The sequence below is a fragment of the Gopherus flavomarginatus genome, chromosome 7 (assembly GCF_025201925.1).
Source record: "Gopherus flavomarginatus isolate rGopFla2 chromosome 7, rGopFla2.mat.asm, whole genome shotgun sequence".
NCBI lineage: Eukaryota > Metazoa > Chordata > Testudines > Testudinidae > Gopherus > Gopherus flavomarginatus.
The window spans coordinates 112,113,974-112,132,631 of record NC_066623.1 but is presented as its reverse complement, the minus strand read 5'-3'; the positions used below and the strand labels follow the sequence as shown (position 1 = coordinate 112,132,631).

General features: G+C 55.4%; 1 protein-coding gene across 1 annotated transcript in view; it reads right to left on the bottom strand.

Annotated features, from left to right (window-relative positions):
• PIK3R3 (phosphoinositide-3-kinase regulatory subunit 3) overlaps nucleotides 1-18,658 on the bottom strand; it is a 358,799-nt gene that overhangs the window by 337,366 nt on the left and 2,775 nt on the right. The gene's annotated exons all lie outside the window — the stretch shown is intronic.

Genomic DNA, 18,658 nt, shown 5'->3' with positions numbered 1-18,658 from the left:
TAGGACCCCATTGTGCTAGGAGCTGTATGCATGCAATGAACAGATGGCCTCTGCCCTGGAGAGTCCACCAGGAGTCCAGTGATGAACTACTACCAAAGGCAAACCCTAGCTACTGTACTGCAAAGAATGGGGATGTCTCTGCCACCATGGCCCTGCCTGGGCAGAGTCTTAGCAAGGAGTGTAGGGCTCTCTCACTACCCAGGTTACCTGTGGCTACTATCACTACTGTATTATTACCACAGTACCTAGGAGCCTGCGTCACAGACCAGGGTCCCATTGTGCTAGGGGCTGTACAGACACAGAGTATGATAAGTGACTATCACAGACAGATCAAAATTAGAGCTTTCCACCAAAAACGTTTTTCCCCTGCAAAAACAACATTTTTGAAAAAACACATTTTTACCAAAAAGAGAGAGAGTCTGTTTTCATCAATAACTTTTTCAGGCTTTCACAAGTAGTCTCCCCCCCACCCCCCGACAAATCAAAGATTTGGGATTTTAAACAAGAATGTGTTTTTCCATTGCCAAAAACCAATCACACTGACAATTTTTCAACAAAACAAAACTCAAAATGGCAAAACTTGAGATGAAAAAACTTTGTGGAAATGTTTCACATGAGTCAGATCAATCAAAAGGACATCCACCAACCAGCTCGAAATGCAAATCCTTAGCGGCCCATTTGGAGAGCCAGGCAGACAGAGGAAGGACGGTGCAGAGGTTAGGGCACTTGGAGACCCCAGCTCAATTCCCTGCTCTGCCACAGACTGTGTGTGTGACCTCAGGCAAGTCACTTAGCCTCTCTGTGCCTCAGTTCCCCCTCTGTACTATGTGGCTCACAGCCCAGCCCTGCCCTGCCTCCAGGGGTGTTGTGAGGATAAATGCATTTAAAACTATGAGCTGATCACATACCCTAATAATTGGGGCTAGGTATGTACTGAAGTTAACATAGATAAAAATGGGGTAGGATATCCCAAATGTATTGTGTGCAGTGTCCCCTAGCAGAGAAGATAACAACCTACTACTGCCACTCCCTCAGTGGAGTTGAGCTGAGCTACTCCCTCACCTCAGGTGACAGAGGGTTTGTGCCTAAGGTCCCAGGTTCCCACCATGTCTGGTTAGAGTGGGAGGAAGGAAACTCAATGAGGATTGAACTGCATTTTCCTTGGTAAAGTCTCTGGGAAGTTGAGGTAGCAAAGCCGCTCTGCGCAGTTCTCACGGGGGGCAGCGTCTTCTCTTTCCACGATGGACTGGAGCTCAAGAACTCTTCATCTCCACTGGGACCTTCCTCAAGGCCACTACCACCACCCAGTCCCCGCTATTGGGGCACTCCAAGCTAGGCCCCTTGCAGCTGGCCTCCGTGGTGCATCTCCCCAGCACTGCGCCCCCACAAAGCTCCCATCCACCCAGCAGCTGCACCCATCACTCGAGACCACCACAACATCAAGCAAGATGGCCTGAGACAGGTCAAGGGGGAAAAGGGCTCGGGAACCTGCAACAGTTTGAGAGGCAAGGCAGGGATCTTATCCAGGATTCAGGGAAGACAACGCTTCCTCTCTTCTGTTTATATAGGTCACTGTCGGGCCTTCCCTCCCACCCACTGCCTCCCCCCAGCCTGTAGTTTGCCCTGGGAGGGATAGAATGACCCAGTCAATGACCAACAACGAGTCCAAACAGCAGCCTTCCCCCAGCTGGAACTTTGGGTTGACTGCTCTGGATCGCCTTTTAAATTGACTGTCCCCTATTGCCACATCATGCAAATAGGGTCGTTAAGGTTCCATGTGACTTTATTAGCTCAGCAAGTGGAGAGGAGGGAGCTGCCATTCACCAGCTGTCTGCAGCCAGATCCCCCACCAGTCCAGCCTACTGCCCCCCTGCCTATGCTCACCAGTTAAGGCTTCTGCTTTAAGTTCTGGTTGTGGGAAAGGCTGCAGGGTGGAAAGAGGTGGAGTAGGGGCTGAGCGGGGGGCCCTGGAGGGTCTGCGACATTTTTTAAAACCAAAATGGGGGTCCTCAGATTGCTAACGTCTGAGAACTGCTGAACTCAGCCATGCCGCTTCCCAAGAGATGAACGGCATCACTCTGCAGAAAGGAGAAGCGAAGGGAGGTCCCCTGTCTCTATGCTGCTCCTGGCCACTAAAGCAAACAATCTGAATAAGACAAACAGCCGTAGACAGACTGGCATGAGTAGGGGAGAGCATCCTTAGCCAAGAGCCATCACACACTGGAGACTGGGAGGGAGGAAAAGGACACCGTGGGAAGCAGGAGCAACATTTTCCTGACTGCAGCCCAGGCGGGAGCTCTGTGCTCCAGCTGTTGCCGTTACTGTTTGAAATGCAATTGCACGTGTGTTAAGCACAGAGCCTTCTCTGCCACTGGAAGTCAACCCTGGCCTGGAGATGTTTCATTCGGGGGTGGATTCAGCAAGGAAACTAGGCGGCTACAGAAATCCTTAAAGAAATCGAAGATCAAAACTGCTCTGCACGTGACTCGATTGCTGGGGGTCGCTTGCCGAGGCCTGTTTATTTACCAAGCCTCCTGCAGTGCAAGCTCTTTGGGGCTCGTCCTCTGTGTTTTGTGCATCGCTTATTACTCTGTCCCTGCTCAGCAGATGAGGACAATCCCAGGCCACGCACAGTAGCGTAGCCAGTCTAACGGCAGGAGCACAACGCATGCAACAGTGGCTAGAAACACGAAGACAGAGCAACAAGCTCAGTGCTACTGGATGCCGGGCGGAATCATTCCCCATCTTCCTCTGCCTCCTGGCTGCAAACACCCTTCCTCAGCGTGAGCAGCAAGAAGCCCAGTCAGCCGCCTTTCCCACAGCCTGAACTTAAAGCAGAAGCCTTAGTCGCTGGGCATAGGCAGCTGGCAGTAGGCTGCATGGGAGGCAAGTTTGTAGAAATTTTGGTGGTGCCCAGAACCCACCCCCCCAACTCCGCCCCCTCAAACTCCGCCTTCACCTGCCTAAGGCTCTGGGCCGGGTTTCAAGGGGGAGGTCTGGGGTGCAGGTCCTGTGGTGGGGATTAGGGTGCAGGAGGGGTGCAGGCTCTGGGAGGGAGTTTGGGTGCTGGGTGCAGGCTCTCGGCTGGGGCAGGGGGTGGGTGTGCAGGAGGGGGTGAGGGCTGCAGGCTTTGGGACGGAGTTTGGGTGCAGGCTCTGGGCTGGTGGTGGGAGTGTAGGAAGGGGTGAGGGGTGCAAGCTCTGGGCTGGTGGTCGGGGTGTAGGAAGGGGTGAGGGGTGCAGGCTCTGGGCTGGTGGTGGGGGTGCAGGAAGGGGTGAGGGGTGAAAGCTCTGGGCTGGTGGTGGGGGTGTAGGAAGGGGTGAGGGGTGCAGGCTCTGGGCTAGTGGTGGGGGTGCAGGAAGGGGTGAGGGGTGCAAGCTCTGGGCTGGTGGTCGGGGTGTAGGAAGGGGTGAGGGGTGCAGGCTCTGGGAGGGAGTTTGGGTGCTGGGTGCAGGCTCTGGTCTGGGGCAGGGGGTGTGCAGAAGGGGGTGAGGGGTGCAGGCTTTGGGACGGAGTTTGGGTGCAGGCTCAGCTGGGGGTGAGAGTGTAGGAAGGGGGAGGTGGTGCACACTGGGGCAGAGGCTCAGGGCACAAGGGAATGAGGGTTGGGGCTGAGGATGAGGGGTTTGTGCTGCGGGGGGGCCTCAGGGCTGGGGCAGAGGATTCGGGTGCAGGGGGATAAGGGCTCTGGCTGGGGATGAGGATCAAGGTGCAGAGGGATGAGGGCTCTGGCGGGGGCAGAGGATTCGGGTGCAGGGGGATGAGGGCTCTGGCTGGGGATGAGGATCAGGGTGCAGAGGGATGAGGGCTCTGGCTGGGGATGAGGATCAGGGTGCAGAGGGATGAGGGCTCTGGCGGGGGCAGAGGATCAGGGTGCAGAGGGATGAGGGCTTTGGCTGGGGATGAGGGTTTGGGGCGTTGGAGAGGCTCAGGGCTAGGGCAGAAGAGCAGGGTAAGTGCAGCCTGCCCTGCCATTAGCGAATGGCAGGCCCTAGGGCCCTGGGGCAGCAGACAGCAGTTCTGCCAGGAGCCGTTCTCTGGCAGCAGGAGCAGAGCAGGCAGGGATGCGGCGGAGGGGGGACGCAGGGGGAGGGTGGAAGGCGGAGACCGGGACCCGCTCCAGGCAGGGACGCGGAGGGGGGTGGAGGACACTCAGGGGGAGGGGTGGAAGGTGGGGCTGGGACCCGCTCCAGGCAGGGACGCAGCAGGGGGTGGAGGACACTAGGGGGAGGGGTGGAAGGTGGGGCTGGGACCCGCTCCAGGCAGGGATGCGGCAGGAGGTGGAGGACACTAGGAGGAGGGGTGGAAGGTGGGGCTGGGACCCGCTCCAGGTAGGGACGTGGCGGGGGGTGGAGGACACTCAGGGGGAGGGGTGGAACGTAGGGCTGGGACCCGCTCCAGGCAGGGACGCGGCGGGGGGTGCAGGACACTCAGGGGGAGAGGTGGAAGGTGGGGCTGGGACCCACTCCAGGCAGGGACGCGGTGGGGGGTGGAGGACACTCAGGGGGAGGGGTGGAAGGTGGGGCTGGGACCCGCTCCAGGCAGGGACGCGGCTGGGGGTGCAGGACACTCAGGGGGAGAGGTGGAAGGTGGGGCTGGGACCTACTCCAGGCAGGGACGCGGCGGGGGGGAGACCCGCAGGAGCCGGGACCTGATCCAGGCAGGGCCGGAGGAGAGACCCAGCTCCAAATATTGCTGGAGCAGGGCACCCGGCCCTGAATATTCCTGGAGCCCAGGCACCTCGAGCCCATATAACCCGCCGCCTATGGTAGGCTGGACTGGTGGGGGATCTGGCTGCAGACAGCGGGTGATGGGCTGGGAGGCACAGGTGTGGTGGAGTGCCTGGGACAGACCTGGGGCTGCTCTGGGACCGCCTATGAATGCTGCATGGGACCGGGTTATTGGGATGCTTGCTGGCTGCCTACAGGGCTGTGGGAAATAGGAAGGCAAACCGGTGACTAGAAAGACAGCCCTCGACGCGCACGCTGGGGTTGTGACAAGGACCCAGACCTGCTGGCTGCTTCCGGTGCACAGCGCGGTGCCAGGACAGGCAGGCAGCCTGCCTTACCCCACCCCGCTGGCCGGGAGCCACCCAAGGTAAGCCCACACTCCAACCCTGAGCCCCAACCCCCTGCCCCAACCCTGAGCCCCCCAAACCCAGAGCACCCTCCTGCACCCCAAGCCCCTCATCCCCGGCCCCACCCCAGAGCCTGCACCCCAGAGCCCGCACCCCCAGCCCAGAGCTCGTACCCCACCCACCACTGCAACCCTGAACCCTTCATCCCTGGCCCCAGCCCAGAGCCCGCACCCCCACCCCAGAGCTCGTACCCCACCCCCCACCGCAACCCTGAACCCTTCATCCCTGGCCCCAGCCCAGAGCCCGCACCCCCACCCTAGAGCTCGTACCCCACCCCCCACCGCAACCCTGAACCTTTCATCCCCAGCCCTACCCCAGAGCCCGCACCCCCAGCCCAGAGCTCGTACCCCACCCCCCACCGCAACCCTGAACCCTTCATCCCCAGCCCCACCCCAGAGCCTGCACCCCCAGCCCAGAGCTCGTACCCCACCCCCCACCGCAGCCCTGAACCCTTCATCCCCAGCCCTACCCCAGAGCCCGCACCCCCAGCCCAGAGCTCGTACCCCACCCCCCCACCGCAACCCTGAACCCTTCATCCCCAGCCCTACCCCAGAGCCTGCACCCCCAGCCCAGAGCTCGTACCCCACCCCCCACCGCAACCCTGAACCCTTCATCCCCAGCCCCACCCCAGAGCCCGCACCCCCACCCCGTCTCAACCCATAGCCCCCTCCCGCATTCCAAAACTCTCAGCTCCAACCCCAGCCTGGAGCCCCCTCCTGCACCCCAAATCCCTCATTCCCAGCCCCACCCCAGAGCCCTCACTCCCACCCCGTCTCAACCCGCAGCCCCCTCCCGCATTCCAAAACTCTCAGCTCCAACACCAGCCTGGAGCCCCCTCCTGCACCCCAAATCCCTCATCCCCAGCCCCACTCCAGAGCCCTCATCCCCAGCCGGATCCCTCACCCCAACTCCCTGCCCCAGCCCAGAGCCCCCCCTTGCACCCTGAACCCCTCATTTCTGGCCCCACCCTGGAGCCCGCATGCCCAGTTATAGCTCTTACCCCTGCCCCAGCCCAGTGAAAGTGAGTGAGGGTGGTGGAGAGCGAGCCACCAAGGGAGGGGGCATGTGGTGAGCAGGGGCGGGGCCTCAGGGCAGGGGCGGGGCCTCAGGGCAGGGGCGGGGTTAGGGTGTTCGGTTTTGTGGGAGTAGGACGTTGGCAGGTCGAGGCATGGAGGATGCAGAGGCTGGAGCATCGAGCGAAGGAGCTGCAGGTGCGGCAGTGAAATGAGCATGCTCAGAGTAATCGGAGCCTTCGCCCACCCCAGCAGGAGAGCAAAGCTGCTGGCAGTATCCAACAGATGGATGGATGGCCTGTCGGTCACAGGGAAAACCCAGTTTTTTTCATTTGCCTCGCGCGCTGTGGGGGGCCGGCAGAGCTGGAGCAGAGCGAGCCGAGAGGCCAGCGTTATCTGCTGTGGCTCTAGGGTTAATGGGCAAGCAGCCCCCTGCCTGGCCTGGCCTTGCATTCCCAAGCCCCCTGGGGCCAGACTGCTCTAGATCCCCCCGAAACCTGGCCCCACTTCTCCAGTTCCACTCCTCAAGCCGACCACAAATGTGATCCAAACAGAAGGGCCGAAGGAATGGGTGGGAGAAAAGCTTGTGGGCTGCAGGGTGAATACACCAGGCTGATGGTCATTTAAGGGGGATGCCTCCAGAGTTCACAGCGCAGTCTGCACAGCAGCAAGGTGAGCAAAGCCAGGTGAGAGGAGGCTACGTGGCTTGGTATTTAACTGCCTCATCTTTTACCCGCCTGCACCTCTCCACAGTACTGGGATCAGGCCAACTCAGGGCAGATCTCTGATGTGCCGTGGCCTCTCCCAGAAGGTCAGGAGGAGGAGCCACTGGCGGCATTTCAACGCTTTGTGTGCTTACAAGATGCGGGAACTCAACTCCAAGGAAATCCACCTTAGCAGCCTCCCTCAGAGACTGCCACAAAGTCAGCTTGCAACATCACTGGCGCTGAGTGCTGCAACGTGCTGCGTTCCCCTCCCCAGCTCCATCACTGACTCTACCAAAGCGGCTCGCTGCTCAGCCCGATCCTCACTCCCCTGCCCGTCCCTGGCAGGGGCGGCTCCAGGCCCCAGCATGCCAAGCGTGTGCTTGGGGCAGCAAGCCGCGGGGGGCACTCTGTCGGTGCCGCGAGGGCGGCAGCTTGCCTGCAGAGGGTCCGCTGGTCCCGCGGCTTTGGAGCTGCAGGACCGGGGACCTCCCGCAGGCAAGCCACCGAAGGCAGCCTGCCTCCCATGCTTGGGGCGGTAAAATGCCTAGAGCCGCCCCTGGTCCCCGGTGCCTGGCCCTGATTCTCACCCACGCACCTGTCCCTGATGCCTGTCTCCAATCCTCACCCCCCTAGCCTGTCCCCAATGCCTGTCCCTGATCCTCACCCTGTGCCTGTGCTCAGTGCCTGGACCCAATTCTCACCCACGTGCTTGTCCCCAGTGCCTGGGCCCTGATACTCACCCCTGTGCCCGTGCCTGGCCCCGATCCTCACCCCTGTGCCCATGCCTGGCCCTGAGCCTCACCCCTGGGCCCGTCCCCGGTGCCTGGCCCCAATCCTCACCCATGTCCCTGTGCCTGGCCCTGATCCTCACCCTGTGCCCGGACCCAATTTTCACCCACATGCCTGTCCCCAGTGCCTGGCCCCAATCCTCACCCATGTGCCCGTGCCTGGCCCCAGTCCTGATCCTGATCCCATTCCTGACCCAGTGCCTGGCCCTGATCCTCACCCTTGTGCCCATGCCTGGCCCTGAGCCTCACCGCTGTGCCCGTGCCCACTGCCTGGACCCGATCCTCACCCCCCCCACCCATCCCTGGTGCCTGGCCCTGATCCTCACTCCTGTGCCTGACCCAGTGCCTGGCCCCAATCCTCACCCTATGCCCGTGCCCAGTGCCTGGCCCCAATCCTGATCCTGATCCCATTCCTGACCCCGGTGCCTGGCCCCGATCCTCACCCTTGTGCCGGTGCCTGGCCCTGATTCTCACCCTTGTGCCTCTCCCCAGTGCCTGGCCCCGATCCTCACTCCTGCACCCGTCCCCAGTGCCTGGTGTCGCTGCTGCTCCCACTCTTCCCGTTAAGGAGGAAAACACAGGACTGTTGCACATGGATTCAATAAACATGCCAGCCCTGGAACATGGTGAGGGCTGAACAGAGGGAATGAATGGAACATGGCAATTATCAAGTGATCCACTCCTGCAGTCAAGTCTCAGCTTCTGACAGTCAGATTTAGGACACCCGGAGCAGGGGGTTGCATCCCTGATCATATTGGCTAATAGCCATTGATGGATCTATCCTCCATTAACTTATCTAGTTCTTTTCTGAACCTAGTTATACTTTTGGCCTTCACAACATCTCCTGGCAAGGAGTTCCACAGGTTGACTGTGAGTTGTGTGTAGAACTTCCTTTTGTTTTAAACCTGCTGTCTTGTAATTTCATTGGGTGACCCCGTAGCCCTTGTGTTATGAGAAGGGGGAAATAACACTTCTCGATTCACTAGCTCCACACCAGTTACGATTTTATAGACATCTGTCATATTCCTCCCTCCCTGGGTCGTATCTTTTCCAAGCTGAATATTTCCCTCTTGAAGTACTGGAGCTGGCGAGGGCTGTCGAAACAAGCAACTTGCAGGGCCCTTCGGAGCAAGGGGATCTGCTCTCGAGGCTCATGCCGCAAACCAAGCACCAACCCCGTGCTGATGCTGGTTGCTTTCCTTTCTGGAGACTTTGCAGCACCCGCAGCAGCGTGGTGCTCTGGGCAGCTGTTACCGTGTTCCTGTCAATATCAGAACAACAACCCCCTTACACTGCGCAGATGAGTTTGCTTAACCTCTGCCCTCTTGTTTCCGTGGAGTAACCTCCTCTGAACGCTGCATTTGTGCTTAGATCCGTAGGCTCTAGCCACCCACCGCACAGGGTGGGTTACACACAAACGCCTCTTGCCATAGCTTAGTGATGATGGTGTATGCCCTGGGTTAACAGCCAGGGTCAAGCACAGGAATCAAGGGTGCTATCTATCCTGCCCGTCCCACATTATAAAAAGGAAGGGGAGTCCATGCTAGATGGGAGAAGAATCCCCCCGGTGTGGAAAAGGCAGAGAACCACCGGACAACTGTTCCCAGTTAATGCGCACAAAAGGGGGATCAGGGTCCGACCCTCGGCCCGACTCCACTGATCGGCAGACTACGTGGACTCACGCCAGTCAAGGAGTTGAGCTTAGACTCAGCATTTTCCAGGCTAACGTACACTCAGCAGATGACTGGCAATTCACCTCTCTGACCTATCTGTCCTGTCCGTGTAGACAGTAATAGCAATCCCTGCCCCAAAGAGCTTGCAGTGTGTTTACACAGCACCCAGCCCCACAGGGCCCTGACGGTCCTACTGGAATACAAATCCAGAGTGACTCTCATGCTGTTGTAGACAGATCAGAAGCAGGGCTTTAGTTTTTCAATGAGCTCACTGTGCCCTGGAGGAACCCAGGTTCCTCTCTTTGCCATCACCCCAACCCAAAGGGCTTCAGCCCTGCAGGGCAGCCTCAGCTGAGAGGCATCTGGTCTCATGGGCCCAAGCAGCCCTTCACCTTTCAGCAAGGTGACCAGTTGTAGATGATAACAGCTCTGAGCCGCTGCCAGCTGCAGTCAAATGCAAACACTTCCTCTGGTAATTCCACTCTATGGAACCAGCTGGTCCCCTAAGGACATGCAGCATAAAGAATTAATTGTAGGCATGTACCCCACTGGCCAGCGTTACAGGGCCTCTCTGTGTGCCCACTCCGCAGACAACACGATTCTGTTACAGCCCCAGCTACAGATCTTTAGCTCTGGAGATCCCTGGGTCGATCCCCAGTGCGTCAGCCTGTCGCTCACACACATGTTGGCAAGCAAAGGGTTTTAGAAAATCACTCTCCTTGATGTACCCTCCCAGACTGGAATTCAAGCACCGAAAGCAAAGCATTTTCCCATTCAGCAGCCACACCAACAGCTGCTGCAGGAAAAACAGAGACCCTTGAGTCCTGGCAGGTACCGGTATTGTGAATTCACTTTCAGGGTGGGTTTGCACAGTGCACAAGGGAAACACTGTTTAAAATTCTGTGTGTGCAGCCCATTTTCTCCTCTCCCTTTCCCTGGTTGAAGATCAGGGGCCCTCATTACCAAGCATACTCTGATAAATTGTCATGCAGTGAAGAAAGTTCTCTTGTTTGTCCAACCAGGAATGAGAAAACCCAATTACACCTAATGAAGTGAAACTCAGACAACTGTCAGTAGCAAGGACAAAGGCAGCTTCGGGGGAGGGAAATAGCCCCAGAGCAGTTTGTAATAACCTCGCAGCTTTGGGCATAGGTCTGCAGCTGGGATACAGCCCTGGAGCTACCACACCAAGAGGATTTTCCCAGCTGCTTGATCTAAACCAGGTAGGGTCTCCAGATGTTCTGATTTTATAGGGACAGCCCCGATTTTTGGAGTCTTTTTCTTATATAGGCTCCTATTACCTCCCACCGCCTGTCGTGATTTTTCACACTTGGTTGTCTGGTCATCCCCCTAAGGGGCCTCGAGCAGGTTTCAGGAGGGCCTCCAACCAGGGCCAGCATTAGACTTGCTGGGGCCCAGGGCAGAAAGCCAAAGCCACACTGCATGGGGCTGAAGCCTGGGCCCCTGAGCCCCGCCATCTGGGACTGAAGCTGAAGCCTGAGTAATGTAGCTTCATGGGGGCCCCTGTGGCATGGGGGCCCAGACAATTGCCCTGCTTGCTACCCCCTAACACTGGCCCTGGCTTTTATATGCAGAAAACCAGTTATGGTGGCACAGGGGGGCTGTGGAGTTTTTATAGCATGTTGCGAGGGGGGTCGGGGGGGGCTCAGAAAGCAAAAGGTTGAGGACCCTTGATCTACAGGACTCCCTCTAATAGGCATAGGCAGCAGACTGTTCTCAATGCAGACCAGCCATTAGCAGGAGATACCCAAATGTAGCCGGTGTTACATGCTCATTTCCACCAAGTAATTTCCAGCCCCAGTCAATGCCCATCTTAAAGCTCAATTAGGAATGGAATGTCTTAAAGTCTGTCTTAAATAGGAGGAGTGAATTACGGAAAAACAGACATAAAATCAGACACAAACAGGCACCCCCACCCCCAACTTGAGTTCCAACTTTGCCTCCCTTGTTTACCAGTGAACACACCCCACCTGGAACTCAGTACTGCACCCAGAGACATCTAGTGGCTGAATAATGTCCTGCAAGTTAAATATCCCATTGACAAAAACAGAGCAGCCATGTGGCTATGGACTATGGGTAAGGCTGTGAGTCTATCACGGAAGTCACAGACTCCGTGACTTTCCGTGACCTCTGAGACTTCTACAGCGGCCAGTGCTGGCTCAGGGGCTGCTGGGCCAGCAGCAGCAGTTTGGGTGTGTGAGAGGGGGCTCAGGGCTAGGGGCAGAGGGTTGGGCGGTGCGCTTACCTCAGGGCGGGGGGCTCCCCAGCTCCCACTAGCATGGCCCTGCAGCTCCTAGGCAGAGGGGCCAGGTGGCTCCGTATGCTGCCCATCCCCACAGGCCCTGCCTCTGCAGCTCCCATTGGCTGCTGTGGGTCTTGTGGCGGGAGCAGCGTGAGGAGCCCCCTGGCCCCTCCACTGCCTAGGAGCTGCAGAGACACACGGAGCCAGGTAGAGAGCCTGCCAGCCCTGCCAACCCTCCCACCCCCAGCACCAGCAGGAGTCCCAGGTCACTTCCCTCAGCACGTGCAGCACCGCCCGCCCAAGTTTTACTCAGGGTGTGATGCCTGACCAAAGAGGGTTAAGCATCCTGCAGGATAAATGACTCAAATTCAACCCTTAACAGCATATTGGTAGATAATGTTTGTGGTTTTGTGTGTTTACATAGATATTGGTAGAGGTCAACAATGTAAAACCAGTCCCTGTCTATGCTGTACTCTGTTAATTCAGAGATCAAAAGGACATCTTACCATTTAAATGAGCTGTAAACACAGACTATCGCTGTATTCATAGCCAATCATCTGCAAACGGTGGGGAAACAGGCAATTGCTTGATGTTAATCTATGTGGATAATTACTGGTGATGCTTAGAAAATGGGTCCACTTTCAAGTCCCCATGAAGCCTATTGTTCGCCTAAGGACTCGAGCTGTCACAAGAGGGCCTGAAACTGTATAAAAGACCCTTGGGTCCTGATTCTGTCATCCCAAACCTGCCTGATGCTTCATGAAGGGAAAGCCTAAGCCATAAGGACTGAGATCCCAGTCCTGATTGGACCACCGTGATACAAACACTGGACTACAACCTACGAACTATTTCGGAAAGAACTCTTGGCATCCACAAAGCTCTCCATCTCTGCTATGAATCTCAGTCTCAAGAACTGTACTCATGTCTGCACGTATATTGATCTTTTAACCAATACCGTGTCTCTTTTCCTTTTAAACACATTTCAGTTTAGTTAATAAGAATTGACTGCAAGTGTGTTTTTGGGTAAGATCTGAAATATTCATTAACCTGGGAGGTAATGTGTCTGATCCTTTGGGATTGGTAGAACTTTCTTACACAATGAATAAGATTTTCAGGAATCCTCACCATATTTGATGTGGGTACCTGGATGGAGGCCTGAGGCTGGGTTACTTTAAGGGAACTGTGTTGTTTGGACGTCTGAGTAACCAGTGAGGTAATAAGGAGGCTGTTCTACGCTGGTTTGGTGAATTTAAGTATTGGAACATCCACCTGCTTTGTGGATTGTCTGCCTCATTCTTTGCAGTTCACCCTAATCAAGTGAGCTCAGTTGGCCCCCCGGGATCCCGGTCATACGGGAGTATATAGTAAAAGTCCTGGACAGCTCACGGGCTGTGAATTTTTGTTTAAAGCCTGTGACCGGTCCAAGGCTTTTACTAAAAATACCTGTGACTAAAACGTAGCCTTAACTATTAGCCTTTCATGTCTAGAGACCTGGGTTCAAACGTGGATCAAGTCACTAGGAAGAATTGGTGATGGTCAAATGCCACAAACATTCTCACTGTGAATATTTGTGGTGAGCGGCATCCCTGCCCCTTTGAACTGATCCTTCCTCAGAAGATGAAAACCGCCCAGCACAGCTCAAAGATGGCAGAGGCACAAGGTGCTCTTCACCTGTGATCCTGAAGCCGAGGCTCGTTGACTGAAGTTCAGCGAGGCATTTCAGAGAACCATGATCTGCTCATGTTCACTGAATAAACCCATCCTTCTGATGACAGACCACGGAGCGGAGCAGGGCAGGACATAATGAAGGTAGGTGTAGCACAGACAGCTTTAGAATCACAGAATATCAGGGTTAGAAGGGACCTCAAAGCAGGATCAACTGCCAATTAAATCATCCCAGCCAGGGCTTTGTCAAGCCTGACCTTAAAAACCTCTAATGATGGAGATTCCACCACCTCCCTAGGGAACCCATTCCAGTGCTTCACCACCCTCCTAGTGAAATAGTGTTTCCTAATATCCAACCTAGACCTCTCCCACTGCAACTTGAGACAATTGCTCCTTGTGCGGTCAGTAACAGCTCTGCGCTGGCCCAGCACTTGCTGATCAGCACACGCCTTGTGATTCCATACCACCCTTTCCATAGGACAGGCAACCCACTGTACAACATGGAACAACACCAAACAAGGCAGCAACCCCCCTCCTACGGAGCACACAGGCTGGCTCGGCGCTCTGCTTGCTTTACCTAGATCTCTGCCAAGGGTGACTGGCACGGCAGCATGGTAAAAATGCTGGGTATGGTAGAGGGAGATGAAACAGGAGAGTCACTAGACACCCTTCCCTCTGAACAGCCAGGAGGGAGAGGGGCAGATACCACACCAGGATGGAGCTGGCCATCCCGGTGCAGGTCCTGATGCTGCCCACTTGGCGACAACGGAGAGTGGCAATGTCATAATGACTGCCTCTTAATGCAATGTCGTAACGCATGCATTATGACGATGCAACGTCAGGAGGACACTCTGCATGCCTCAGATCAGGCGTCTGAGGAAGAGAGACTGGCCATAGCCCTTCCCCACTTCACAGCGGTGTTGCAAGGATGATTATGGTAAGGATCATTGGATGCTCAGGTGCTGCGGTGATGTATGGAGGGAGAGGACTTTCATCCTCTGACAGGCCTGTCAGCCCAGTGTGCTGTCCGTCATCTTTTAAGAAGACGGTCTTTGTAACCGTTGCTGGCTAGCGATGTGTATTTGGGAATCCTACAGGAGTTGCCTTTGGAGGTTAGGAGAACTGTATTCTTGGGGGAATGGGTAGAAATCCCACAGAAACAGGCTGCCCTGTTTGATGTAGCCCTGATTGATGGCGACCTGTCAAACGTTAATTTAGGGCAATTCCCTCTGCAGCCACTTCTGGGTCCAGCTGAGTCTTTGGGTTAATCGTAGGGTGACCAGATGTCCCGATTTTATAGGGACAGTCTTGATTTTGGGGTCTTTTTCTTATATAGGCTCCTATTACCCATCACCCCTCATCCTGACTTTTTACACTTGCTGTCTGGTCACCCTAGTTAATGGCGATCGCTTCAAAAATAAAGAGTGAGCGGCCAGCTCTACAAACACAGCTCCCTGTGTCGGCATGCAAACTGGGCTCGATCCGCCACTGCCCGGCCCCCAGTGTGACTGCAAAGTAGGTGCAAAATGCTGCCATGCTGGTTCGGTAGCGGTTTTACTGGCTTTGCACGGGGCAAATGGCTGCAAGGAGGCAGGGCACGGCCGAATTTGCCCCTCACTCCTGCAGAGCCCAGCCTGCTCCCGGAGAGCGAGCTGGATTCCGTACTGCGCCCGGCGCATCGCCAACAGAACGGCCGGCTCAGTTTCTCTCGCAGAAGTGTCATTGCTGCTGTGGCGAGCCAGGTGGGTTTGCCAGTTCCAGGTAGAGTCTGCAGCATTAATAGTCAGGAATAGAAAACTCTAATAAGGATGCCCCTTCATGTCACTCCTCGGAGGCTAATCCTCCTTTAAATCAATCATGTTCTCTGTGGGCATCTCAGGCGTGGAATAATCCTGTGCGCCATATGGGGCACTGCTACCCCCTTTGCTCCCAGCCACCCCCATGTCTTTGCAATGCTTTGCCGGGCCCTTTGAACACGAGGCTCGCTCATCAAGTTCAGGGAGGTGGCAAGGAAGGAAGGAAATCAGCAAAACTGCTTAATGCTCCAGCACGCTTCAAAACTACACAAGCCCTTTTGTTAACCTAGTTCAAAATCCTTGCATGAGACACAGACCAAGCAGCCAGACACCAGAGGATTGGAGATACTAAGCCAGTTCTTGAGAGAGTTCGGCCTTGGGTAGGTCACGCTGTGTCGATCTGAATAAACCCCAGCAGAGGTCCCAGCCTGGAAGCAGACCGACCTTATGCCCGGAGAGAGATTTCTCCTTTAATCACGTCCTGGAGGAGAGGAGAATGAACCAGGCTGGTTCTGTTTGCTTGGGTGCATTATGGAACTGCTGACGTGTTGTGATCAAGCAGAGGTTTTGGCTCACCCACATCCAAGCTGTACTCGGCATTTTTTAAAGATTAAGTCAGTGGGGGCTGCGTGTGCTGGGCCCTTCTGACAGGCAGGGCCTCTTCAGTCAGGTGCCTAAGTACAGAGGTAAGTGGCCCCCTGAGTTAAGTGCCTCAGTTTAGACACCTAAGTTTGAAGACGTCCTCCTTTAGATAATCTAGGTGCCTTTTAGCTCATGCAGTAGAGATTCATACACGAAGCTTCAGAAGTCCCAGGTTCGATCCCGCCCATCGATGACCAGGGGCGGCTGGTGTTACACTTACACTCATAGACAAGACAGACCAAGAGGGGAATTGTTATTCCCCATTTTGCAGATGGGAAACTGAGGCACAGGACGCTCAGTGACATGGCCAAGGTCACAAAGGGAGTCTGTGGCAGAGCAGGGAAGTGAATCCAGGTGTCCTGAGTCCCAGCTCAGTGCCCAGAGGGTACAACAACCCATCTAGATATTTGCCTAATTTTACAACAGACCACATGAAAGCACTAGCGATGTCAGTACAAACTAAAATTTCATACAGACACAGACTTGTTTATACTGCTCTATATACGATACACTGAAATGTAAGTACAACACGTACATTCTAACTGATTTATTTTATAATTCTATAGTAAAAGTGAGGAAGTCAGCAATTGTTCAGGAACAGTGTTGCTGTGACGTGTTTGATTTTGTAAGCAAGTCATTTTTAAGTGAGGTGAAACTTGGGGATACACAAGACAAATCAAACTCCTGACAGGGGTACAGTCGTCTGGAAAGGTTGAAAGCCACTGCCTTAACTCCTCCTCCCTCCAACAAAAACAGTTGCCTAATCTGAAAGTCAGAGCGATGTGACGTTAGCCAGAGATTTCATGCCTCGAACCACTGCAGCAGTGAGACCCTGCAACCTAAACAGATTTATAAAACTGCTTGGCTTTGGGGGGAAAAATCCCAGCTGGTCTGACACCCTGATCTGTCTGCAACACAGCCTTCCTCTCCATCCCTTCCCCTCTCTTCTGGGCAGCCGAATGGGGTCTCTTTAACACAATCACATACGTAGCAATGATCAGGCTGCAGTAACAACAACAAATCTAATTTTCTTCCCCAACAGACTGAGTTCTCCTCTCAGGCTACGGAACTGCATTGACTTCTCCAGAGTGACTCTTGACTTATATGGGCCCAGGCGTGGGTGGAATCAGGCCATATACTCTGGGCATCCTCATTCAAACCCAACACAGAGAAGGACACTGCTAATGCAGAAACCTGACCCAAGAACATTCCACCTGAGACTCCACCCATGGTGTGCAACAAACTGAGGCATTGGACTTCACTGCTGAAGAATCAGTTTGCAGTCTACAAATATTTATACCTTTGCAACTCACCAAGCACCCCAGCTAGAAATGTCCTCCTGTTTTTAAGGGACTCCATGAAAAGAGACAAGAGTCTTGTGTTCAGGATTTATGGGTTCTCCATACACCAAGAGCAGCCATGTATTTCCAAGTCAGAATGAGTTTTGATTATCAACTGATTAGCAACCAATCAAGAAAGAACGAATATAAAGCCTTCTGGTGAGAGCACAGTGCGTAACCGCACCTCTGCAACAATCTGCATGGAGATGATTCAGATTTAAAGCTGCAAGACCCAGAAAATGAAGACAGGACAGATAAGATACACAACTGATTACACCAGAAACGAGTTTGGAAGTCACTTTGGCAGGCTGAAAGAGCAAGTGACAGTGAAGACTCCAAGCTAGGGAGAAACACACCGTCTTCCCTCTGCCATCGGTGGGCCTTTGAAAGGAAATCCTACACCTCTACAGCCACACCTCTCATAGGGGCATATCTGTTAAGACTGTACAGCTCCTCGCGTTCCTTTCTGTGCTCCCCCCACAGCTGCAATAATTAGCTCTTACCTTGACCGGCTCTGGCTTTTTTGCCGCCCCAAGCAAAACAAAAAAAACAACCTGTGGGGTGGCTGGAGCGGCGAAGCAAAAACAAAAAACAAAAAAACCCTGCGGGGTGGCTGGAGCCAGGGTGCAAACTTTCGGCTAGCGGGACTCCCTGCGCTGCAGACGTGCCCTGGGCAGTGGAGTGTGCACCCTGGCTAGCAAGGGGGAGGGGGAGGGAGCGGGGGGAAAGAGAGAAGGGGGGCAGCCAGGGCTTCCTTCAGCCAGGGCACTCACCACACAGACCCTCCCGCTGCGCTGCCTGCCGGGAGGGCTCCGCACTGCTCCAGTTGGCGGGGAGGGAAGGACGTGGGCTGCCGGGCTTGCTGCAAACCTGGCACCGGCTGGGGCAGACAGAGAGTGCAGCTGGCTCCCAGCAGGGTGCTTCCCTCCTCCACGCCGCCATCCCCTACACGGCGGCCAGAGCGGTGAACAGAAAAACGAAAGAAAAGGGTGGCCGTGCCGCCCTAGGCTTGGACGGAAGCCGCCCCTTAGAATCTGCCGCCCAAGCACGAGCTTGCTTGGCTGGTGCCTGGAGCCGGCCCTGACTCTTACCCAGCACTTTCCAGCTACAGATCTCTAAAAAGCTTACCAAGGTGACAGCATTACACTCATGCCCCGTCCGGCCCACTGACCAGTTGCCTTGCTGGGAGCTGGACATTCAGTCTGTCTCTTGGCTCCCCAGGGTAGCTTGCTACAGGACCTTTTCTCCCTGCCTCCCTACCAGCTCTTGCGCCCGATTACCTGCAGAAGTGATGGGGCGTTTAGCCCCTGACTCCTGTGATCGCTCGCCGTGCTGCCAGTTTCTGTTTGTCACTGGTACAAATCCGGACATGCTCCACGGAGCTGTACAACGCATGCTAAATGATCCCATTCATTCAGCCTTCGATTTGCTGGTCAGCCTGGCTCGGAGGAGTGATGGGCTCAGTGCATACGTTGCAACACGCTTGGAACAAAACCGACTGCGTCCCCCTGCCCAGATCCGAGCCCCGCAAACTTTGAGCTGATCTGACCTCTGGGGATGGCGTGCGTCTCCACTGGGACCCTGAGGGAGCTCTCGAGTCTGCCATCCCTTATCCCCCCCGCAGAGGTAACCCC